Source organism: Chrysemys picta, chromosome 2, assembly GCF_011386835.1.
Source record: "Chrysemys picta bellii isolate R12L10 chromosome 2, ASM1138683v2, whole genome shotgun sequence".
Lineage (NCBI taxonomy): Eukaryota > Metazoa > Chordata > Testudines > Emydidae > Chrysemys > Chrysemys picta.
In genome coordinates this window covers 80,606,363-80,632,364 of record NC_088792.1, presented here as the reverse complement: position 1 = coordinate 80,632,364, position 26,002 = coordinate 80,606,363, and the positions used below count along the sequence as shown (strand labels likewise).

Here is a 26,002-nt window from a genome sequence, read left to right as displayed (position 1 = left end):
CTTTTATTACATAAAGTTTTTATAAGCATGCGTGTCTTTTTCAGCACACGCACTTGATTCTGTGTTAAAGGTACGTTTCCTTTGAAGATAATGAGCGCTGTTTCTGAGATGGCCACTACTAGATCGTCAGAGGCCTAACACAGTATAGCCCTCCTTTGCTGTGGGGACGATTTGCTAAGTCATTTTAGCAGGCCCAGGTTTCTCTTCACGCAGCTAGACATGTTATCGGTCAGCAGCCCCGGCTGTTAAAAAGGGGCCTGCCAATAATTCACCTCTTTATATACCCGGCTGTTGTTCTTTTCAAAGTATAAACCGCCGGCCAGTCTGGAGGGAAAAGACCAGTTCTTAGTCTATAAGCTTCTGGTGTGGAAGCACTGAAATCCACCACCAGGTAGCCATAAGGTCTTTTGGTAGCATCCTCAAAAGCTTCTAGAAAGAATTGAGCTTTGCCGGGGTACATTTTTAACAGAACCAGGTACTTTGTGTTTAGTTTAATCGTGTGACCCTTTTTTCCCTGACAAACTCCAGCATCGCAGGAGTTTTCAATCATTCGTTTTTTATTCATACCCCCTAGAGCGCATACTCTGGGTTTGTGAATGTATGTGGTTCTGCGCACATTCAGAGCCCCTAGAGTGCGTGCTCTGGGTTTGTGAATGTGTGTGGTTCTGCGCACATTCAGAGCCCCTAGGGTGCGTGCTCTGGGTTTGTGAATGTGGGCGTTTTCACTCTCAGTTTCCTCAGGGTTTGGTGTGGCGGTGGCCGCTAAGGAACTGGTGTTGTGACAAAAAAAAAAAAAACAATTTACAAAACTGAGGTTTACCATCTTTCTCACCCACATCTATGTATTTACTTAAAATACAAAATCTCACAGAACAACCAAACCAATAAGCAAAATGTATTTACTGGGCTTCATCCATCCATCAATCACTGATGATGAATTTTCCTTTGCAGCTCTCTCTTTCCTTTTTCTTTTGAACTTATTTTTCCTCTGGTGAAAGGATCTCTCATGTTTTGACCGTACTGCGGGGCAAACAACATTATTATAAAACTCATGAAACCGTCTTGTAAACTTAAAAAATAAAATATTCATTAAGGTGTTTTTCTATTTAAAAAGTCACAGCTTTAAAACAAATAATCCATTTCAGGCTGTACAACAAACAAAGGTTTTGAGTTTATTTCTACCACTTAAAAAACAAAACAAAAAAACAAACAAGCCACAAAAAACCCAAAACTATTTTTTTTAAAAATACATCTCATTTTGCAGAATAGAAAACTAAACTGCTTTTAAAATCCACTTAAAAACATATTTTGCACAGTAAAAAACCTTGTTAGTTTGAAATAAACCAAGTACTTTTTAATAACCTACACCTATGCCTTGCACAGACCCCTCTCACACACAAAACAGCAGCTTTAGAAAACACACCAAACCCAAGTATGCAGCCATATACTTTTCAATAACCCCCGCATGCATTTAAAAGGCCCATGCTTGTTCTGTCCCCAAGCCATGTGTGCTTGGGCCTTTGGGTTAGTTAGTATTATTCCCCCAATTGCCTCAAACCCATTTTAAAAACACATCACATTATGCACAGTAAAAAAAAACCTATTAGTTTGAAACAAACCAAGTACTTTTAAAAAACCTATACCTATGCCTTGCACAGACCCCTCTCACACACAAACCAGCAGCTTTATAAACACACCAAACCAAGTTTACAGCCATATACTTTTCAATAACCCCCCTCCCCGCATGCATTTAAAAGCCAATTGCTAGGGTTGTCCTATATAACAAATAAAAAAAGATGACCCTCCACGGGGCTTTTCCCTAAGGCAGTGTTTATGGACAGCATAAACAGCAATGCGTACAATAGTTTGCATGACTTTTTTATGCTCACGGGGAGGCACTGGCTCAGTTAATTCTATGCCAAGCCTCCTCCTAAACTACTCATAGCCGTCATCCTCAGAGTCCTCTTCAACAATTTGTATCGGCGTTGAGCAAAGACAAGGTGGGCGTCGTTCATCTTCGCTGCTTGATGCAACGCTGTTCTAGGGCCTCCAGGACCTCTAGAAAGGCATCGTCGAGCTGTTGAGAGATTTTCAGAAAAGATTCAGTGTAAGCACCCCACTGCTTGTTTTTAGATTTACACAACCCCCAGTTCCTAACCCATTACACATCCTCCTCGACCGTCGCTTCTTAATCATTCATTTACATGTGCGACGTCTTTTCCGTTCACCTTGTCCGCCGGTGATTCCCCAAGCCGTGATCGTATTCCACCTCTAAGGAGGTGGACAAAGAGAGACCTCGGGGCTAAAACAAAGTCCAAAGTTCTCCCAGGGGTAGTGAAGGAGTCCACGTTTCCACTCATCAGCCTTTCCACGATTTCTAAAATACATGTCCTTGGTAAGAGATGGCCTTCTCTGTCTGGCACTGGGACTTATGGGGTAATGGTGCTGCACTTTGATTGGCAGAGGGCCTTGGGAGGAGTTCTTAGTGGGGTCATACGGCCCACTTCCGGACGGGTCGCCCTGCCCCGGAACTCACCCTGATTGGTCAAATCTCCTCTCAGGACTGTCCTTTTGGGATGAAACCCATCCTGATTGGTAGAGAGTGGTGGGAGCAGTTCTAAGAGGTGTCACACGGCCCACTTCCAGACAGGTCACCCCACCCCAGAAGGCACCCTGATTGGTCAAATCTCCCCTCGGGGCTGTCCTTTTGGGATGAAACCCATCCTGATTGGTAGAGAGTGGTGGGAGCAGTTCTTAGAGGGGTCACATGACACACCTTGCTTCTGGTCATGTGGCCACCTTGACCCCAGAAGTAACACCCCCATGGGGTAAGACTTCCAGTGACAGGTGGGAGGGACTACGGGTCAAGGCGTGGGGCTTAAGGAGTCAAGGGGTGGTGGTTGGGGTTTGATTGGCGGTAGGGCCCTTATAGTACTGATGGATGTCCGAGTCAAGAATGGTGGAGTAGGTCCAGGGACGGAGGTTGATTAAAGGAACCCCTACATTTTCTAATGGCTAAGAGTGGTGCTAGAATCTAGGTCCAGGGACACACCAGGATCAAAACCGAGATCAGAGTCCATCAACAATTTTTTTTTTTTAAGCAACTAACAAAATCATCCAAAGCCCAAGATTTGGTGGTGATGGGGGACTTCAACTATCCAGATATATGTTGGGAAAATAACACAGTGGGGCACAGACTATCCAACAAATTCTTGGACTGCATTGCAGACAACTTTTTATTTCAGAAGGTTGAAAAAGCTACTGGGGGGAAGCTGTTCTAGACTTGATTTTAACAAATAGGGAGGTATCTGAGCCGTTAGCTATTATCTTTGGAAAATCATGGGAGACGGGAGAGATTCCAGAAGACTGGAAAAGGGCAAATATAGTGCCCATCTATAAAAAGGGAAATAAAAACAACCCAGGAAACTACAGACCAGTTAGTTTAACTTCTGTGCCAGGGAAGATAATGGAGCAAGTAATTAAGGAAATCATCTGCAAACACTTGGAAGGTGGTAAGGTGATAGGGAACAGCCAGCATAGATTTCTAAAGAACAAATCGTGTCAAACCAATCTGATAGCTTTCTTTGATAGGATAACGAGCCTTGTGGATAAGGGTGAAGCTGTGGATGTGGTATACCAAGACTTTAGTAAGGCATTTGATACGGTCTCGCATGATATTCTTATCGATAAACTAGGCAAATACAATTTACATGGAGCTACTATAAGGTGGGTGCATAACTGGCTGGATAACCGTACTCAGAGAGTTGTTATTAATGGTTCCCAATCCTGCTGGAAAGGCAAAACGAGTGGGGTACCGCAGGGCTCTGTTTTGGGACCGGCTCTGTTCAATATCTTCATCAACGACTTAGATATTGGCATAGAAAGTACGCTTATTAAGTTGGCGGATGATACCAAACTGGGAGGGATTGCAACTGCTTTGGAGGACAGGGTCATAATTCAAAATGATCTGGACAAATTGGAGAAATGGTCTGAGTTAAACAGGATGAAGTTTAACAAAGACAAATGCAAAGTGCTCCACTTAGGAAGAAAAAATCAGTTTCACACATACAGAATGGGAAGAGACTGTCTAGGAAGGAGTACGGCTGAAAGGGATCTAGGGGTTATAGTGGACCACAAGCTAAATATGAGTCAACAGTGTGATGCTGTTGCAAAAAAAGCAAACATGATTCTGGGATGTATTAACAGGTGTGTTGTGAGCAAGACACGAGAAGTCATTCTTCCGCTCTACTCTGCTCTGGTTAGGCCTCATCTGGAGTATTGTGTCCAGTTCTGGGCACCGCATTTTAAAAAAGATGTGGAGAAATTGGAAAGGGTCCAGAGAAGAGCAACAAGAATGATTAAAGGTCTTGAGAACATGACCTATGAAGGAAGGCTGAAAGAATTGGGTTTGTTTAGTTTGGAAAAGAGAAGACTGAGAGGGGACATGATAGCAGTTTTCAGGTATTTAAAAGGGTGTCATAAGGAGGAGGGAGAAAACTTGTTCACCTTAGCTTCTAAGGCTAGAACAAGAAGCAATGGGTTTAAACTGCAGCAAGGGAGGTCTAGGTTAGACATTAGGAAAAAGTTCCTAACTGTCAGGGTGGTTAAACACTGGAATAAATGGCCTAGGGAGGTTGTGGAATCTCCATCTCTGGAGATATTTAACAGTAGGTTAGATAAATGTCTATCAGGGATGGTCTAGACAGTAGTTGGTCCTGCCATGGTGGCAGGGACTGGACTCGATGACCTCTCAAGGTCCCTTCCAGTCCTAGAATCTATGAATCTATGAATAAACAAAGCAGAAACAGAACCAGAGCCACTGTCCAAGTCCAGGCCATTACCCCCTGCTGTGAATCTCACAATTGTTGGCTCACAGGAAATCTGCAAAGCTTTTCATCCAACTTCATCTGCGAGGATTTCCAATCTAACACTCATTTGGGCAAGGGACAAATGGAAGACAGATTTCAAAACACACTATGGACATTTTAACTGTCTGATATGCCATTGGAGCTAACTAACGGTCCCCTGACCTTGCAACCCTTCATCAGTGATGTATTTGGGGACAGTGTCATCTATTGAGGTGACATACTCCTCTTTTTTGAAAACCCAGAGCAGTACACACACCTCATCCGTACCTGGAGATGTTTCGGCAGTGTGGTCTCAACACAGAATTGGAAAAGCGTACCTCCAGCCAACTCTCCACAGAGTTTTTGGGGTACATCCTCTCCCCAGAAGGTGTTACGATTGATGCAAATAAGGTGGAAGCCATTCATAAATGGGATAAAGTTTGAAGTCCTCAAGAAGAGCAGCGCTTCCTAGAGTTCACCAGCTTTACTGCTGCATCGGCCCAGGGTTCTCAGAGCCAGTAACCCCCACGAGAGCTCTCCTCCACAAAATGGCCGCATTCGTTTGGTCATCCAAGTTCCAACAAGCCCGCAAACAGTCCAGAATTGCCTTCACCACTGCATCTATTCTGTCGCACAGCATTCATCGTGGAAGTAGACACATCTACTTTGAGTACCAGGGCCTGCTTTATTTGGTGTTGCCAGACGTGGGCCGAAATTCAGACTTAGCTTGACTCACGTGATTCTGCGCTTTCACCAAGGCACCACGTACCTAACTTCTTGGCATCTCAGGACTCTGGAGACCCTGCTCCATCCATGGCAGCCATTGCCAGGAATTTCACTCATTCAAATGGCCACATGATGGAACTGACTCTCATAGATCACCTGACCAAGATGGCATGCTTCATCCCTCTGTGCACGAGTACCTTCGGCTGAGAGGACAGATCAGCTCCAAATTTCCAAAGGCCAATGACACCTTTGTTTTGCTAACTCTAGATTTCCCACTGATTTCATGCCACATTACTAATGGCCTCTCCGAACTTCCCAGCTATTGACCTGGGTCAACAAATCCATTACATTCAAGAAGAACGAAGGGAGCCCCTCGAGGACACTAGGAAGGAGTCAGATATTATACAGACTGCTGATGACAAGAGGGAAGCCATTTGCTGAAGGGAGGTACCAAGTCCCTGGCACTGAATCAATCCCTATGCCCCGTCTGTTGGAGCAGTTCCTGACCCATCCCCCTTGGCTGACCTTCTAATCCCATCCTCGTCCTCTGGCTCTAGGGAGAAATCTCTGGGTCCCTTCCCTCAGTCTGGCACAATACGTGCCCAGAGTGACCAAGCCCCTCACAGACAGTGGGACTGTCCTCCCTCCTCCTGCTTGTGGGGGGGTCTACTACCCCCATTTTATAGACAGGGAATGAAGGTGATGAAGTGACCTCTCCAAAGTCACACCTGGAAATGCGGAGGAGATCTGGGAACTGGACTGGGTTTTACAGGAGTGCCCTCCCCATAGAGGCAGCTTCACTTTCTGCCCTTCGTTCTCTCCTCCCCTCGTGGCCCGTCTTCGATGGGGATCTCTGAACTGGAAATGAGCAGGGGCTTCCTCCCCCTCTGTCTTCCAATGTCTGGGATCTGTCCACAGCAACGCAGCCTGCAGCTGGCCCAGCTTGGGGAGCCATCGCCTCACCCTGTGAAATCCAGACGTGCTGGCTTTCAGTGATGCTTCGCCGGAAAACCACGCACCCCACACAGAGGTAGGAACCAGCCATTCCCAGGTTGTTCTGAGGAGCCATGATTCCTCCAGGAGTTGGGGAAGGGCACAGTGAGCAGTCTGTCAGAGGTAGGGGAGGGTCATGTAAGGGGAGGGTCTAAGGGAGGAGGAGCGTGAGCTAGGCTCTGTATTTGAGCTTGGCAGGGATCAAGAGAAGGGACAGGGGCTATTAGAGGGCAATGCGAGGTGCAAGGGGTGTCGGAGATGGGGGCAAGGCCTGTCAAGTTCAGCTACTTTAGATCAGTTGTTCCAGAGAATCACCGCTTGAGGTGACTGAAAGCTCTGAACTGGGGCTGGCCAAAAGCATCCTCCTCAGATGGGAACGTCCCAAAAATCTGCAGAAGCTCAGCCTCTGAGGTGAACATTGTGGCCCAAACCTCTCTCTGCTCTGTACCTCGCAGGATTCCAGCCGGCTGTTCCAATCCAGGAGGAAAACTCTGCCACTGAAACCTCACAGCCCCTGTGCAGTGAAGTGCCACTTAAACCCGCTGTGATGCACAGAGCTTGCCCTGGCTGTCCGCACAGGACTGAATTTCACCCCTTCAGAGTGTAAGGAAATAATTGGCTGAAGGCCTTTTTCTTTTTGGATGGCTGTCTAGTGGGAAAAAACGATGGGGATTTTGAACCTGTTTCACTCCCATGACTGGTGCTTCAATGATGCAGAGAAGTGCTGATGCATTGGTTGATTTCCCCAACTTTTAATCTACTTTTTTCTTCTCTTTTAACAGGTATTCTAAGGGCACCCCGTGCTTCATATGGACATTCTTGGGTGGGCAGATTGCATCAGACCTGCACCCGAATAAATAATAGTGAATGAAATATGCAGACACTAAAGTTCTGCAGCCAAATTCTCAGAAACCTTCCTCTTGAATGTAGGATCAGGATTTTGTTTCTAATTGATTTTTTTTAAAAGTGCTAAGCAGTTACTACACTGTAATAAGAGGAAACAGAAGCAAAAACTGAAAGGATGTTACTTAAACCAATTAACAGATGCAGAGAGTGGAAGCACGGCAAAGCACACAAATGAATACTATGAGTAAATAACCTGAAAGCAAATAGGGAAGAAAACCTCATCTGGGTAATTGTGGTTCTTGGGACAAAAATCAGGTTCCTGGTACGTAGCCTGGCTGAGATCATCCCTTTTCCCTGGATCCCAGACCTGGGATTCAAACATCATTCTCTGTATGGTGTTGTCCTTATTTTATTCCTAGGAAAAGGATCCCCAAAGGAGGTGTAAGGATCCTGGACTCTAATGTCTGCAAGAAGCTTCAGCCACCTTCACAGGTAGAAGTCACTGTCTTTCCTACAATGCCACTAGTGCTCTTTCTGCTCTCCAGATCTGCTCCCTCCAGCAGGACAGAGACACCGCTTAACTCCTCGAGTCCTAATTTCCTGCCATTCTAGGGGTTGAGGGGTTTGCATTGCCCCCACCCCCACCATCAGAGACTTTTCCTATGGGAATCTCCCTAGAGCAGGGGAGAAATCTGTTCTTCCATTAGAACCAGACTGCTCAGTAAATCCACCCACACTGACCTCATCTCAGATGCTTTGTTTATCCGAGATTAGTGGTATCTTTGGAAAACCCTTAGAGTGCCGGGGCGTGAGGTGGAGCACCGGAGACGGGAGCTCCAGGAGATTCTCCTGAAGAACACCACCCTGTCTTTCTCTGGTCAGGTTAAAGTTCGCCATCCATTAGGAGGTGAAGACCAGATGGGAGCTGCTGGATTGACCTTGATATACCATGTCCTTGAGTGGATGAAGGACCTACATCTCAGGGATGGCCAGCAGCAGATGTCACACATGTGTCAGGAATAGGCTAAACAACCTATACTGATGGTAAGTACATTCATGGCCACATGTAAACATCACAGGAAATGGTGGGGATTGAGCCAGGGTCCTTCAGCACAAGCCCCTCTCACTCAGTGTCAACCAATCCAGCTCCAGCCATTAGACTGCGCCCCCTTCCAGAGCTGCTGAACCCAGGAGCCCTGATTCTCAGACCCGGGCCTCACATCACAAGGCCAAACCTCCTCCCATTATGGGCACTGTAGAAGGGACCATTGGCAAAAAAACCCTCTTCATTCCCCCTATCAGAGACTGCAGCCATGGGTGACAAGTGAATGAGCTGAGATCTCCCCTGTGGGAATCCGAGGGGTTGAGCATTTGGGTTTCACAGGGAAGGCCTCTGGCAGCCGTTGACAGAGTGTTCCTGTGGGGAGATTTTTCCGTCTCTAACAAAGGGTTTCTGTTCCCCCAGATCTCAGCCGCTCAGCAGAATGCGGGAGAGCCGAGTGCTGATGGGCTAGAGGGATCACAGGAGTCGCTGTGCAGCCGGTGCAGTGTCTGCAGTCACCATGGGCCAAACCCTGCGCTCCAGACAACACAGGCTGTTTCCCTGGAGTCCGAAGGGGACTTTGCCTTGGGGAATTGGTGGCTGGTGCCTGTGTCCACAACTGGGATGTTTTCATGAGGCTACTCAATGGTCCATGAAGCGCCATGCGAGCAAGGGGAGAATGGACATTAGAGAGCGAGGCTGGGACCTCTGTGGAGCTGCTGCAGTCGAGCATCCACGGCCAGAAGAGAGACGACGGGAAAGGCGCTGAGATGCTGCCACAGCCGCAGCAGCTGTCTCATCAAGCTCTGCTCACGCGCTAGCCAAGAGAGGCAGGACAAAGAGCCACCCAGTGACAGCCTGGGTTGCAATTAGCAATACGGGTTTTTTTCTGTGGATTATGCTGTCCTGACTGTCTATTTCCTGTAATGTGCACATCCAGCCTCCCTGCCTGACCTCAATGGAAGTTAGGTTCTCCATGCCCACAGGACAGGGCTGGCCTTACCATGAGGTGAACTGAGGTGGCCGCCTCAGGTGACAGACTGTGGGGGGGCACCACTAGGACCCAGAGTGTAGGAAAAGGTGTCTGCTGCTGGTGCATATGTATTCTCCCTGCTCCAGATGCACAGAGATGGTGGCGTGCTGGGCTGGAGGAAGGGGCCATCCCTCCCATCTCTCCCCAGGGAGCAGAGCCTCCTCCGCCTGCAAATCCTGCAGCCCGCCCACTCTCCGAGCATGCCATGCAAGCCGGCCCCAGCTGCACCGCACTGACAGCACAGCTCAGCCCCAGCAGGGGGCTACAAGGGAAAGGAGCCATTACTGTGTCAATGTACCTATCTGTATCGAGTCACACGCAAAGGCCTTTGCTGGCTTTCTAAAGGGCAGGAGAGCAATTCACTGGGAGCGTGGTTCTTATCATACACATCCTCCCTTCCTACAGTCCGCGATCTGCAGCCAGCATCTTGATTGGCAGCGGCGCCCCCAAATCTTGGCACCCTAGGTTGCACAGTGCAAGCAGTCAGGAGAAAAGGTGAGAGGAGAATAACGGAAAGTAACAGGAGTTGCAGGGACAGAAAGGAGGAGGAGCCTCTTATGCACCTCTCTAGCACCTGCAGGAGCCTGGACTGATTAACATCAGCTTGTCAGGGAGCTTCCTGTTTCCTGCTGCTTTCCTGAACCTACTTGAGGAGAACAGGTGGTCAACTGAAATAGTAGGAGCCAGTTAGGCCCTTAAGAGGCTGATTTCTTCCCTCACTCAGGCCCTGCTACCAGCCTGCTTATTTGTCCCCTTCAATTGAGTGTTGAGAGCCACTATAGCTGGCACAGAACAGCAGTCATGAGTGAAAGAAGAAAACGCCCCCCTGGGGCAGCATTCAGAAAAAGAAAGAAAGCAAAGGAAGCTTTTCTATCTAAGCAGGAAGGAGTTCTCCTGAGATACACAGACACAAATATTCACGGTGAGCCTTCTGGCCCCAGTGAGGTGTGAGTGGTGAGGAGATGCCTGATCTTCCAGTTAGTCAGAGTGCAGGTGACCTGGCAGCTACTGCAGCATCCATATCTCCATCTCAAATGGATGTAACCATGCACATTCGTGAAGAAAAGTGTAGATCAGAGAAGAGTGTGGTGGAGGCGCAAGAAACAGCTGCTGCTGAGTTTAGTTCCTTAAGTCTAGGTGATACAGGACTGTGGACCCACTTGAGCAGTAGCCTGAGGGACTTCCTTCTACTGCATGCGCCAAACCAAGTAAAAAACTTCATGTCCTCCAAAGAGAATGAAAATAGAAGTTTCCATCCAACACATTCCTGATGTGAAATCCCCAATGGTGACAAAGTGGAGAGGCCATGGCGTATGCACTCAAAAATCCAGAATGTTGCATACTGTTTTTGTTGCAAACTCTTCCAGGCTAATGTTCCAGCCACATTGGGTTCTACAGGAACAAAGGACTTGAAAAATCTGGCTAGAAATCTGGCATGCCATGAGACGACAGCAATTCACCAGAGAGTATTCCATAGGTGGAAACAACTTGAGATGAGACTAAGTTTAAAGGCCACCATAGATGATCAGCATCAAGAGAAGATTGCATCCGAGTATATTTACTGGCAAAATGTTCTGAAAAGGCTCATTGCCTTTGTGAGAATGCTTGCTACCCAAATCCTAGCACTGCGTGGCACTTCAGAACAGCTGCATGTGCCAAACAACAGAAATTCCTTAAAATTGTGGAGCTGATGGCTGAGTTTGATGCCATAGTTGCCATTATCGAGGATAATGCTATGACAGGAACTGTTCGTGGGAGAACAGTGGCAGAGGGAAATGGAATCACCAGAAAAATACATAATTTCAAATTTCTGTGTGGCTTAGTGTGGTGGCATGACATACTGTTTGAAATAAATGTTGTAAGGAAGAGACTTTAAGGTGTTGACCTTGATATATCTGGAGCAATGGAACAACTGGACAAAGCAAAGTCATACCTACAGTCTTACCGGTCAGATGAGGGATTTCAAAACGTTCTGAAGAGTGCACAGAAATTGGCAGAGGAACTTCACACCAAAGCTAGTTTACCACCCATCAAAAAATAGAAGAGTCACCAAAGAAGAAGACATTTTGATTACGAGTCACGGGATAATCCCATAAGAGACCCCAAACTGAAAGCCCTTTCAAGTTACATTTCAGCAGGATCTACCCCAAAGGCTGTTCTGGAATATATGTGCACAAATAAGATGACCAGCCTCTTTCCAAATGCTTTTGTTGGTCTGCGCATACTTCGAACGCTTCCTGTAACAGTGGCCAGTGGAGAATGCAGGACCAGCCCTGCCGTGGGATCAGTGCTCAGTGTGCTCACGCAGCAACCTAGCATGCAAAAGTGGAATATGATAGATGCAACGGTCCAAATAGTTAAAAACCCGTCCTCCCTCTTTTCTCTGCGGTTTTCACGTTTGCAATTAAAGGAAGCCAGATATTTAGCTACTGGAGAGCCCCCTTGTTCCAGTCAGTCTGAAGATCAGAGCTAGCATGCGCCCAAATCATTATAGGGAAAAGATGGATTTTTAACTCAAAAGCCATACCCAGTTCAGCCACGTTTTCACAACTTCCCAGATGAGGCAGTGTAAGAAATGGCCGTGCTTTTGCCTGCATTTAACTCACTGTGCAATGACACATCACATTACCCAGTGTTGGATAACTAAGGGCCTATTGGACTGCAGAATGACCAGCAAATTAAACCGGAGGTGATCTTGTAATAATAAAGTGTTTATATTAACTAATAAGCCAATCTCTGCCCATGTCCAGGTATGCTTTGTGTTTAAACATTAGGTAAAAGCCAGTGCATTCAGGCCACCCTGGGAGTTGCTGTTTGAAGCAGCTAATCTGGGCTTTTCAAAGGAATTTTGGAAAGTTCGATGTACTGATCCATTGCCTTCACATACTCCTCTGTAGCATGACAATTGCCCACTTCACAACCTTGCATGTATTTAGCCTCACTACACCCCTGTGAGGTCGGGAATTATGACTGTCCCCATTCCCCTAATGGGGGACTGAGGCCCAATGGGATAAAGCAAGTTGTGAAGATAACTCAGGAAGTCTTTGACAAAACAAGTACTTGAATTTGGGTCTACCAAATCTAGGATTAGCCCCTCAGCCATGGGAACATCCTTATGCCTGACTGCCTTACCCTCCTCTGTATATCCCCGTCCTAGTTTAGGTTTCTTCCACTGCAGTTTCCTGTGCCTCCCATACGTTATTCATTGTCTTTAGACTTTGAAGACCTAAAAGACATCTGTGCCAGCTTTAGATGAGTAGAAACACAGATCTACAGATGAGTAGAAACACAATCCACAACAAAACAGCAAAAGCAAGTGCAGTGGCCAACTCAGCCAATAGAAAACACATCTGGACACAAACGTACCCTCACCTGGTCTCCTGCAAAGCATGTACATCTCTTGTAATCAGGACTGGTGGAGCTAGATCATGAGATGGTAAAAACTGGACTAGCTTGAGGATCTGTAAATCAAGCACTTTAATACTTCAAGTGTCTATTTTGTTTTAAGTCTTTAACAAATAAAAAAAATACATGCTGAACAATATACACCTCCACCCCATATAACACTGTCCTCGGGAGCGAAAAATTCTTACCGCATTATAGGTGAAACCGCATTCTATCGAACTTGCTTTGAGCCGGCAGAGGGCACATCCCCGCCCCCCCGGAGCACTGCTTTACCATGTTGTATCCAAATTCGTGTTATATCAGGTCACATTATATCAGAGTAGAGGTGTATGTGCATGAATATTCTCTCATTTCTCCTGGGATACGTGTCAAACTGCCTCTCCAGGGCAACCTCTTGTTACTTTTTGATTCAGGCTGCATTAGCTCACCAATGACTCTGCATGTTGCTGGTCCTTTGGGGAGCTGTCTCCCAACCCCAGGACTGTACCTATGCAATCCCGTTTTGGGGTTGTAACCCTGTGTTTCCCTCTCCCAGCACTTAGTCCTTCCCTGTCCCCTTTTCCTCAAGAAGTGTGGTCTGCGCTCTCTGAGCTAAGCGTGTCTACTTTTTGATCAGAGGCACCGTTTCCCAGCAATTTTCCCTCCCCTAGAAACACAATAAAGAGAGAGTTACTATAGGCATTAGCATCTCACCAGAGATTACTGCTCACAGAGTGAAATATGGAGACCTCACTCACGTCTGTGCAGAAGGAAAGCTTGGGAGGCCATTCAGAGATAGATGGTATGAATGTAATTCAAAATGTGCAGTTCCTTTTTATGAAAGAGACACATAAAATGATACCTCAGTTAAATGTGGCCTCAGGGAGCATTTTTCAAAAAGAAGCAGGAATGGTTAGACAATGGGAACATCCATCTTTGAGTCACATATGACAAAAAAAGTTTGTCAAACCAATATGTTTCCAAGAAACATTTCAGTTTAGACTGACTGGCTTTTTTCAACAGAAAATAGTGTAGTCAACAATTTTTCAACCAGTTCTTCACATTAACTTTCCAATTAGATTTCTCCTTTCTCGCCCCCGCTCCCTTGTATTACAGGCTGTAGGTACTCTTCCTAATTTGAAACACGTACATCAAAGCTGAAGATCTGAAAGACAAGTCTTAGGTTAGAGAATTGTCTTTTGTAACTGTAAAAGTAACCTACAAGTTTCAACCAAAGACCTGCTGGAGGCATCAACCCATCCACACATTATTCCAAATCTAGCCTGGGAAAGAAGATGTGCTTGACCACATTCCCAGAATGGTAACATATCCAAAGGGTTGTGAACCAAAGTAGAAATGAGTGTGAAAGATGGTGACTCTCTCTCCCCAAAAGATGCCCTGTCCCTAGCTCCCAATTTGAATCAAAATATTTCCCGAGTAAAAGTTCTTCTTCAGAAGATACCAAGAGGAACTGTCCTCTTTCAAAACAGTTTGCATCTTCTATTCTCAAGGACAGCAAGGTGCATATGACCTTTGAAAGATAATTGCTCTCTGTGCTGACGTGGACCACTAGCTTCTGTGAGGGCAGCTTGACTTTACTGCTGTTGGTAAGTAATGGCAGGTGGTGGTCATATTGAAAGAGGACCTCTTTGCTTAAAGGCAGCTTTAGCCTTATTCCTGTCGACAATTATGAGAGCTGGTGGCGATTTTGAAAGGTTGCAATTCTCTGAAGAAGAACGATTCACCATTAAAACTTTCGGAAAATGTTCCCCTTACCTATGGAGTTATTACACACATACACATAAATTCTTATGTATCAACCATTTTAGCAGAAAACCAGCTTTTTCTCAAAAAAAAATAAAGCTCGAACTCTGGACATTTTTATTTCTCTTCTCTGGACTTTTTCAGTTCTAATATATGTTTTTTTTTTTTTTTTTAAGATAGGGCAACCAGAACTGCACAAAGTATTCAGGGACTGAGGATACAATGTATTTATATATATGTAACCCTTCTGCCCATCTAAGTTGGCAGCAACAAGGGACGGGTTCTGTATCTAGGGGTTCCGTTTTAATAACGCAATGCAAAACCGGCTCGAGCCCCCACCCAGAGACCTGGGACAATTACATGCCACCCCCTGGGCGCCTCTAAGAGGCAATACTTCCCCTCTCGCAAGCACGGAGTCTGAATGTAACAGAAAATGTTTAATAAAATGAGTTAAACGACATTAGCATTAAATTGGAAAAACACCACAAACAGGATTCATAACACAAACCATGAGCAAAAAACCCACCCCGCAAATTGGGCTGTGTCCTTTCCCGTTGGTTCTTGAAACCAGCAACCCAAGAATCACCAAAGTCCCAAAAGTCCAACAACCCTCCAAAGTCTCTATCCCTGGTCAGTGCAGCCCCAGAATTCAAGGGGGGGCACGCAGGGTGTTAAGGGGCACCTTACATGATCCAAGGCCGACCGGCTGCCTCTCAGTGGGGTTCCGCCGCAGCCTTCACCATGAGCCGCTCCACTCCACCAGCTGTCCCGTGAACTGCTCCCGCCGTCCCACGAACTGCTCTGGCAGCTGCTCCGCTCTGCTCCAACCATCCCCGCGATGCTCCACTCTGCTAGCTGCTCCGCCAGCCGCTTAGCAATATAGCTTCAGGCTCCCCCACTAGTTAACACAGCCTCAGTGATCTCAGCTCTTAATAACTTTAGCTCTTTTGTGATTTCAGCTCATAGTAGGGGAGCCCCATTGCTAGTGTACCATTGGCCCAAAGTGAATTCAGCTCAGCAGCCTGTAACCAGACTACTAATGGAATCAAAGTTAGCTCTGACATTCAACAGTGGAGAGAGGAGATAATGCAATTGGTGTTTCAGATCCTTAGACAGGGCCCATACCATCCAGTACAAATACCTATCCCCATCCTCTCTCTATTCACTGGGTTTTGTAACCCATGCCCCTTGTCAAGCAAGTGCTACTTAGGTAATGGTGAAGGACTCACTCAGTCCTGCTGTCATACAACAGTTCCACTGGGCTTGATTCACAGAATCAGGATAACAAAACTTTATTCTTCCTGCCCCAATAACAGAGAAAACTGGGGATCCCACACCAGCCAAAGGAACCACTTTGAGTTGCTGTTGTTTCATGCCAGGCGAGTGGGTGTGTCTATGCAAACAAGATCAGCCCCTGGAGTTCTTTTCCACACTCGCCATAATTCACCACCCGATGTCAGGGTAGAACTCATCCTGACTCTGCTTACATATAGGCAATATCATATTTTCTTTCTTATTATTTATCCCTTTCCTAATGGTTCCTAACATTAAGTTAGCTTTTTGAACCACCACTTCACCTAGTTTTCAGAGAACTATCCACAATGACTCCTAAGATCCCTTTCTTGACTGGTAACAGCTAATTTAGACCCATCATTTTGTATGTCTAGTTAGGATTATATTTTCTAATGTGCATTACTTTGCATTATCAACACTGAATTTCATCTGTCATTTCCTTGGGTGATCGCCCCAGTTTTGTGAGATCCGTCTGTCACTCTTTGCAGTCGGATTTGGACTTAACTATCTTGAGTAGTTTTGTATCATCTGCAAGCTTTGAAACCTCACTGTTTACCCCGTTTCCCAGATAATTTATGAATATGTTTAATACAGTTCTTTATGGAACCCCGTTGTTATGGAGATTCCACAACCTCCCTAGGCAATTTATTCCAGTGCCTAACCTCCCTGACGATTAGGAATTTTTTCCTCATGCCAACCTAAACCTCCCTTGCTGCAATTTAAGCCCATTGCTTCTTGTCCTATCATCAGAGGTTAAGGAGAATAATTCTTCTCCCTCCTCCTTGTAACAACCTGTTAGGTATTTGAAAACTCTTATGTCCCCTCTCAGTCATCTCTTTTCCAGACTAAACAAACCTAATTCTTTCAATCTTCCCTCATAAGTCATGTTTTCTAGACCTTTAATCATTTTTGTTGCTCTTCTCAGGACTCTCTCCAATTTGTCCCCATGTTTCCTGAAATGTGGCGCCCAGAACTGGACACGATACTGCAGTTGAGGCCTCATCAGAGCTGTGTAGAGTGGAAGAATTACTTCTCTTGTCTTGCTCACAACACTCCTGCTAATGGTAGATTGTCTGTCACTTGAAGTCATTCCAAGTGGATATCTAGCTAAAAGATGTGTGAGAGCTACAAAACAATAATAATTATAGGCTCGATACATAAATTATTGGGCAAGGTTTTGTTATGCAGGAGGTCAGATTAGATGATCACATTGACCTCTTCTGGCCTTAAACTGTATGAAAAATCAGTTTGACCCAATCAGGGGCAGGAAATTGTAAGGCACTATTAGGCACTAATTGTAAGGGTAGGGTGATTGCTTGGCATCTACACGAACAAAGTTACAGTTGTTTGTTTCCTGTAACTGTGCTTTTTCCATAGTTTAACACATCTGGATTTCTTTTAAGCCTAACTTTGACGCTGAATTCACTGAGTGCTCCCGACGGAAAGAAAGACTGAGCCATTCCTTTCCAGTTACACTGCTCTTGAGACTTCTTCCTGTGACTTAGCAAAACAGCAAGAGCTTTCCATAAAACTGAGCAAAGACAAATAAACAAATCTACTTAGCATGTTAGAGCACCAAGGAGGGCATTGTAATGAGCCCCTCTGTGCCTGGCTTGAGACTATAATTGTAGGTGTGACTTCAGAGACTTGATCCTTAAATGCCACAGAAGTGAATCTATGAGGTGTTTGGTGCCCTAACATGATCCCTTAGGGATAAAGAGTGATTGAACACTCTCTTCCATGAGTAGCTATGATACAATACTTCTTTCCTTCAGTGGAGGTGGGATAGCTATTTTCCTTCAGTTCTGATTCCTGGACATAACTTTCCATTTTCTCCATTTACTTGGAAATGTGACGTTAGCGCAGTCAACATTGCAACTTGAGACAGACATTGTTCGTTTGTTCATTTTTCTGTCTCAGGGTAAATTACAGTGGCAATGGACATGGTTCATGGATGACCCCGAAAGATCCAGATGGATCTTAGGTAAGAATCCAGGATTATACATAAAGATGAATCTGAGTTACACACTTCAGATCTGGAATCAGATTCAGATCCGACTTCTTCAACCTTTGAGGATTTTCAGATTCTGGGCTTTTCAGCCAATTATAGAGCTAAATTGGGGTTATAAAATTTGTATTTATGGTTGTCGTGTTATCAATTAGAGGTCAATGCCCCACTGTACTAAGTTCTCTGGAAAAACATAGTAAGAGAGGGAGTGTGAAGCAGAGCCAGGAATTAAAGGACTATCTCAGTCTAGTGCCCCTACTGCCAGTCTGACCATTATCCAGTGTTGTGTATGTGTGTGAGTGGGGGAGGGGGAGGGGGAGGACGGACACTTGGATCCAGTGGGTTCTGGTGTGGCCGATCTCTAACCATAAGGGGGAAATAACAGTAATTATTTGCACTGCGGCAGCCCCAGTCATGGTCGTGTTTGTTTGAAAACTGTAACCAATGGGAAGCAGTGGGAGGGCAGAGGCGATAGATGACATTGCAATAGCAGATGAGCCTCATGGTGTTGATAGACTGTGAAGGGGCTTGGATTGAAAACAAGCTGTTTGTGTTCGATTAAATGGGGACGGGGCGAGCCAGAAGAAGGAAGCAAATGGAGAAAGCCTCACTTTTGAGGTGTTACATAGTTTTGCCTTCGTGTCTCTTCAGCCTTCTTTCTTCCTTCTTTCTCTCTCCACTCTCCTCACACTCCTCTCTGATACAGCATTTTCTCCTTTTATCTCATTCTCTCACCTGTGGCTTCATGTAATCCCCCCTATGCTCCCTCTTCTAAGCATCCTCCCTCCCTCCTTCAGAGCCTTGCACACAGCCTTCCATTGTTGCTTCTGTGCCAATGTTATTCCTTCGCCATTTCCCGCCTGTATCATATTCCTGTGTCATGGCGAATGACCTAGAGAGATGAAGGTCCTGGCAGTGTGCACCACTAGAAGGTGTTAGAAATTGGGACTGGAGACAAGGGGCCAGAAATCTCCTAGAGCAAGGATAGCATAGATTGAAGGCACAGTTACCAATTCTCATGGTATTTGGTGCGTCTCTTAAAGCCTCAGCTCCTTCAGTCATGTGATCAGTTAAGAATCTCAGATTTTTTTTAAGTATGTTTTTAGCCCTCAGGGTTGCTAAGAAAAGCTTGAAAACGTGACTGTCTCCAGGGCCCAGAAACATTGTTCCATTGCAATTTGCTGACTGAGTGAAATTGGAACATTTCGTCAAGAAGGGCCAATTTCACTGCAGCACCACGGAATGGAGGAAACTCTGCCTACATCAGAATCCTGCCTGGTTTCCGCTAGTTCACCTGCCCAGCTCCTTTGCAACCTGCCCAGTGGCCTGCTAGCAACCTCAGAGCTTCCAGAGTCCATGGCCTTGGAGCAGATACACATGCAGATTGCCCTGGGGGCTGGGAACATCCAAAATTGTCAGTGTCCATGACTCCAGGGATCCATTCCCTTTTCCAGAGACTTTTCAAAAACTTTGGGTTTGTTCCTAAACCAAATTCTGAAATATAAAAATCTTGCACAAAACAGAATTACACTTTCCTGCCCCCTCTCTAAACCCTTTGTGTATTATTTTTAAGAGATCTCAAGATTTTAAGCCAATTGCATGATTTTTTGGAAGCATGATAATGGTTTTCAAGTGCTTGGGATTAGCAACACTGCCGGGGGATGTGTTATGAAGCAGCAGTAACCAAGTGACTGGGACATAACAGACATTGTAGTCATCTAAAAGGATTATCTGGAATAGGGTGACCAGATGTCCCGATTTTATAGGGACATTCGCGATTTCTGGGTCTTTTTTCTTATATAGGCTCCAATTACCTCCCACCCCCATCCCGATTTTTCACATTTACTGTCTGGTCACCCTAATCTGAAAGGATTTAAAGTATGAGTGCTTTCTAACTTACCCTCAGTGAGCAGACAATATAAAGGAGCTAGCTCAAACTCAAACCCATGCCAGGTATATTTCATTGGAGAAAATTTGGGATAATATACATGAATCCGGAAACTCCCTATCGGGAACTGGATGCCTAATTCCAGTCAATTTTATGGAGACTTGCATGTCTAAATCTCCTAGACAGCCTTGAAAATCTCAGCCCTGTTAAAAAGGGAGTGTAAATCGAAAGGTCCATCCCAGCTCTTCCCAGACATCACGGCGGCTGGTTTCCTGTAAGATATTCACTACCCACATTCAAGCCCCGTGGTGTCATTCAGATTTAATTCATGGCATGAAATTTCCTTCTTCCATGCTGCTCACTCTTGTTATCCCGGCAGGTCTGGTTTCATGCACCCCGTATAAATGGCTGAGGGCAATGACAGCATGGTGACTCAGTTCATCCTCCTGGGGCTGACGGATCATCAGGAGTTGCAGATACCCCTCTTCGCGGCGTTCCTGGTGATCTATGTTCTTACGCTGGTGGGGAATCTTGGGATGATTGTGTTGATCAGGGTTGATTCCCAACTCCACACCCCCATGTACTTCTTCCTCAGTAACCTGTCCGTTGTTGATCTCTGCTACTCCTCAGTCTTTGCTCCAAGGATGCTGGTGAATTTCTTACTGGAGAGTAAAAGCATTTCTTACTCTGCCTGTATTGCTCAACACTTCTCTTTTTTTGTGTTTGTGACCACAGAAGGGTTCCTGCTGGCCGTGATGGCGTATTACCGCTATGTAGCCATCTGTAAGCCTCTGCTCTACACCGCTGTTATGTCTAAGAGAGTCTGTATTCATCTAGTGGCCAGCTCATATGTATGGGGGCTCATGAACTCACTGACCCACACATGTGGCTTGCTGAGGTTGTCATTCTGCGGACCCAACGTCATCAATCATTACTTTTGTGACACTAACCCATTGCTGAAGCTCGCTTGCTCTGATAACCACATCAGTGAGATTTTGCTTGTAGCGTTCTCTGGGGTTATTGCCATGTCCACCTTCCTGATTGTCATAATCTCTTATCTGTACATCCTCTTCTCTCTCCTGAGGATCTGCTCCACCAAGGGCAGGCGCAAAGCCTTCTCCACCTGTGCCTCTCATCTGACAGCTGTCACCATGTTCTATGGACCTGTGAGCTTAAGCCACATATAGCCCAGTTCCAACTACTCACTGGAACAGGAGAAAATCTCTGCTGTGTTTTATACTCTGGTGGTCCCCATGATGAACCCCCTGATCTACAGCCTGAGGAACAAGGAGGTTAAGGATGCTCTTAAGAGGGTGATAGGCTGGAAAAACATTCCCAGCTAATTTGTTCACCAATTCCAGTCAATTGAGAAGAACAATTGGACGAAGGATCGTAATATGGTCTACTACGTAGTAATCAAGGTGCCCTGATTTGTGTGTCACAAATGTCATACAAGAATTAAATGAAACTCAAAGAACTGATGTAGCATGTGGAAATTATGTTTTACAATTGCTTGAGAGGAACAATGTTACCTAATGTCCTGTCATTATGTGGCTGTTGGAAAATAGACACCTTTCCTTGTTTCTTGACCACTAATCTATTTGAAATGGTGCCCTGCAAGGTTATCTGAGATTAAAAATAAAATGAACTTGGTTCTAGGTTTAATTTCTTAATGTGTTACTTCAATTAATGCTCAGTATGTGACTCACATTATGAGAATTCAATGCTTTTGCTCTCTTTAGTGTCTGGGCCTCATACGGGCTGCCACAATTGATCTATATCCCCTTTGTTACAGCCCTTAATGTAGTTGAAGACTATTATCAGGTCCCTCCTCAGTCATCTTGTCTCAAAACAAAAAATGCCCGTTTTAAAAAAACCTTTCCTAATAAATCGGGTTTTGTAAACCCTGTTTGTTATTTTTGTTGTTCCCCTCTGGACTCTCTCCTATTCGCCCACATCTTTCCTAAAGCGTGGCTCCCAAACCTAGACACAGAACGTCAACTGAGGCCTCACCAGTGCCAAGCAGAGCCAAACCAGCACCACCCTGGTCTGACATACAGCATACCTGGTAATCCCCCCTAGACAGCCTGTTTCACAACTGCACCTCATTTTTGGCTCCTAGTCAACTTGTGATCCATTTGAACTCCCAGATCCATCTCAGCAGCACTTCTCCCTAGCCAGTTATTCCCCACATTGTATTATGCATTTGATTTTCTCTTCTAGAGTGAAGTACTTTGCACTTGTCTTTATATTGATCACATCTATATTCATACTAGTGCTCCATACATCTACTCTTAACAGTGTTATTGTATATACTTAGGCTGGGAAGGAGTAAATTTTTCTCAATAAATGTTGGTAAATACTGATTTCACCATATGCACACAAACCAATGAAAAAAATGTTGCCATCAATAATAATTGAAATGTACAGATAGGCAAAGTAAGAAAAATTGCAGCTTCAGAATGTATTCGAGTTTGATTAGAGGATATTTGTTTTATCTATTGTGACAAGTGATGTTGACCATTTGTGTTTTAACAGTTATAAAGCTTTAACTTTTTGAATCTCAGTGTCGACTGCCATTAAAAAAAATGTCTGACCTCCCATTGTCTGATCCCCCATGATTTCCCGCAATTGTAAAGGTTTAAACATTTAAAATAAAAAAGGCTTAAAAATAAACATCGATATTATCAATTAAAATGATAAAAAAAATAAAAATCAAATTCTGACAAGGCTCTATATACTTGTTATACAGCTTTATTCTCAATCATCTTGTTGTCACCTTGTGCTGGTCCCCATCTGTTTGTCATCTGTATCGTTGTCTCTTATTTTAAGCTTACATTACAAGCTCCTTTGGCCAGAGGTTGGGTTTTTTTGTTTTGTGTTGTTATATGTTGGTACAGCACCTAACAGAATGGGGTTGGGATTAAGCCCAATACTAATGAATTAATGAAGTAGTATCAATAATAATGCTCATGTAATGTTACTCCCACCAATGCCATATATTTCAGAGGGGTAGTCGTCTTAGTCTGTTTCAGCAAAGACAACGAGGAGTCCTGTGGCACCTTAAAGACTAACAAATGTATCTGGGCATAAACTATCGTGATACATTTGTTAGTCTTTAAGGAGCCACAGGACTCCTCGTTGTCAATGCCATAGAGTGATTTTATAGGTTTACTTACAGCAACACTATACATTTATCATAGATTTTAAAGGCTAGAAAGGACAATGAGATCATTTAGTCTGACTGTATAACTCAGGTCACAGTCCTATACAGTTATCCTCGGTATTAAGCCCATTAACTGGCATTTTATTAAGTGTATCTTCCGGAGAGCCATCAGGTCTTGATTTCACAGCCGCTCTAGCTGGATAAACCGTCACTTCCCATGGTAGTTCATTCCAGCCGTTAACCACCCTCCCTGTTGAAAATGTGAGCCTCACGACTAATCTGAATTGGAATAGTTTTACTTTGGGTATCACGATATAGTGTTCATTAGAACTGGGGGGAGAGGGGAGTTGAACCAAAATCCTTTTTTTCTGAGCAACGCAGATTTGGGTTAACAGAAATATTTTATGAATGTGTGTCAAATGAGCTGGATTGTTTTGCTTTGATCTAAATCTCAGAAAAATCTAAAAGGTCTAAATATTTTAAGTTTTCCATTTAAAAGACTTTTTGTTTCAAAATTTACTTCAATTTTATTAAAAAATATAACAATTTAAAAACTGCAACGGATCAAACAAAACATTTCATTCAACTTGTCAGTCAGCCAAAAAAATGGAAATTTTTGAAAAAAAAATCAATTTGGGTCAACCAGAACCTAAAGTTTTTCATTTATGTTTCAGACTAGCCAGCAAACCAAGAAATCAGTTATTCACAGAGTTCTTTTGATCATACACTTTTTTTTCTCATCATTGCTATATACTTATTAGCCCTATTCTCACCACTGACACAATTCTATTGCTTTAGGGCTGGTCGACACGGAAACTGACTCTACAGCTATTTAATGTAACTCCCTAGATGGCCTTTGGGCTTGTCTTCACTACCGCCCGGATTGGCGGGTAGAAATCGATCTCTCGGGGATCGATTTATCGCGTCTCGTCGGGACGTGACAATCGATCCCGGAATCGACGCGCGTACTCCACCAGCCCAGGTAGGAGTAAGCGCCGTCGACGGGGGAGCCGCGGCAATCGATTTGTCGCCATCCTCACAGCGGGGTAAGTCGGATCAGATAAGTCGAATTCAGCTACACTATCCCCGTAGCTGAATTTGTGTATCTGAAATGGATCGCCCCCTCCCACCCCCCCCGTAGTGTAGCCGTAGCCAAATAAGAATGCCATTTTCTGGTTTAGTTTAATCCAGTAAATTAAGTGTGTCCATACCTGGATAGCTCTAGTGCCTTAAATTCACATATTATCTTGCTCAGGAATAACTTCCCAATGCAAACAAGCCTGTTCTCACCAACAGTGATTTAGAGCTTTACTTTCACCCCTCCATGCAGAGGTGGGACACTGAACAGCAAGGTTTAGCAGTGGGGAAATGGATTTATTTGATGTTTTTCCATCCCGAAGAACCCAATACAATTGGGCAAACATTCTGGTGTAGCTGAATATGCACTTTTCTCTGAAAAAAAGTTTCAGCCAAAGAATTTTGGCTCGCTGTAGTTAGGATACTTTCTACCCCATGGAAATGCCTTACACTTAAACTCTGCTAGGTAGACTTGAGCCAAGGGATAATAGAGTTTAGCCCATTGTGATTAATGGTGAGAGGACATAAATCCACTGAAGCACACTCAGATGCAAGTTCCTCCGGGATTCAAGAGTTGACCCGCTACCCAACCCCATTCACAGGGGTTCTTTTTATCTTGCATTAATAAAGTTTCAATGAAAAATATTAGAGCACAATATTGGATCAATCATAGAATCATAGGACTGGAAGGGACCTCGAGAGTTCAGAAGTTCAGTCCCCTGCACTCATGGCAGGACAAAGCACCATCTAGAACATCCCTGACAGATGTTTGTCTAACCTGCTCTTAAAAATCTCCAATGATGGAGATTCCGCAACCTCCCTAAGCAATTTATTCCAGTGGTTAACTACCAGGACAGTTAGGAAATTTTTCCTAATGTCCAACCTAAACCTCCCTTGCTGCAATTGAAGCCCAGTGCTTTCTACACTGGAAAATACTGATTAGTAAAAAATGAAATATTGGAATATTGGAATGAAGCATTGGAATAACAGAGACTTGATGGGATAACTCACATGACTGGAGTACTGTCATGGATGGATATAAACTGTTCAGGAAGGACAGACAGGGCAGAAAAGGTGGGGGAGTTGCATTGTATGTAAGAGAGGAGTATGACTGCTCAGAACTCTGGTATGAGACTGCAGAAAAACCTGAGAGTCTCTGGACTAAGTTTAGAAGTGTGAGCAACAAGGGTGATGTTGTGGTGGGAGTCTGCTATAGACCACCAGACCAGGGGGACGAAGTGGACCAGGCTTTCTTCCGGCAACTAGCAGAAGTTACTAGATCGCAGGCCCTGGTTCTCATGGGAGACTTTAATCACCCTGATATCTGCTGGGAGAGCAAAACAGCGGTGCACAGACAATCCAGGAAGTTTTTGGATAGTGTAGGCGACAATTTCCTGGTGCAAGTGCTGGAGGAACCAACTAGGGGCAGAGCTCTTCTTGACCTGCTGCTCACAAACCGGGAAGAATTAGTAGGGGAAGCAAAAGTGGATGGGAACCTGGGAGGCAGTGACCATGAGATGGTCGAGTTCAGGATCCTGACACAAGGAAGAAAGGAGAGCAGCAGAATACGGACCCTGGACTTCAGAAAAGCAGTCTTTGTCTCCCTCAGGGAACTGATGGGTAGGATCCCCTGGGAGAATAACATGAGGGGGAAAGGAGTCCAGGAGAGCTGGTTGTATTTTAAAGAATCCTTATTGAGGTTGCAGGAAAAAAACATCCCAATGCGTAGAAAGAAGAGTAAATATGGCAGGCGACCAGCTTGGCTTAACAGTAAAATGCTTGCTGACCTTAAACGCAAAAAAGAAGCTTACAAGAAGTGGAAGATTGGACAAATGACCAGGGAGGAGTTTAAAAATATTGCTCAGGCATGCAGGAGTGAAATCAGGAAGGCCAAATCACACTTGGAATTGCAGCTAGCAAGAGATGTTAAGAGCA

At 44.8% G+C, this 26,002-nt stretch overlaps 1 pseudogene; it reads left to right on the top strand.

Moving 5' to 3' along the window:
- The first annotated feature begins 20,228 nt into the window (after nucleotides 1-20,228).
- Nucleotides 20,229-21,167, top strand: LOC101948415 (olfactory receptor 5J3-like; annotated as a pseudogene).
- The last annotated feature ends 4,835 nt before the right edge of the window (nucleotides 21,168-26,002 follow it).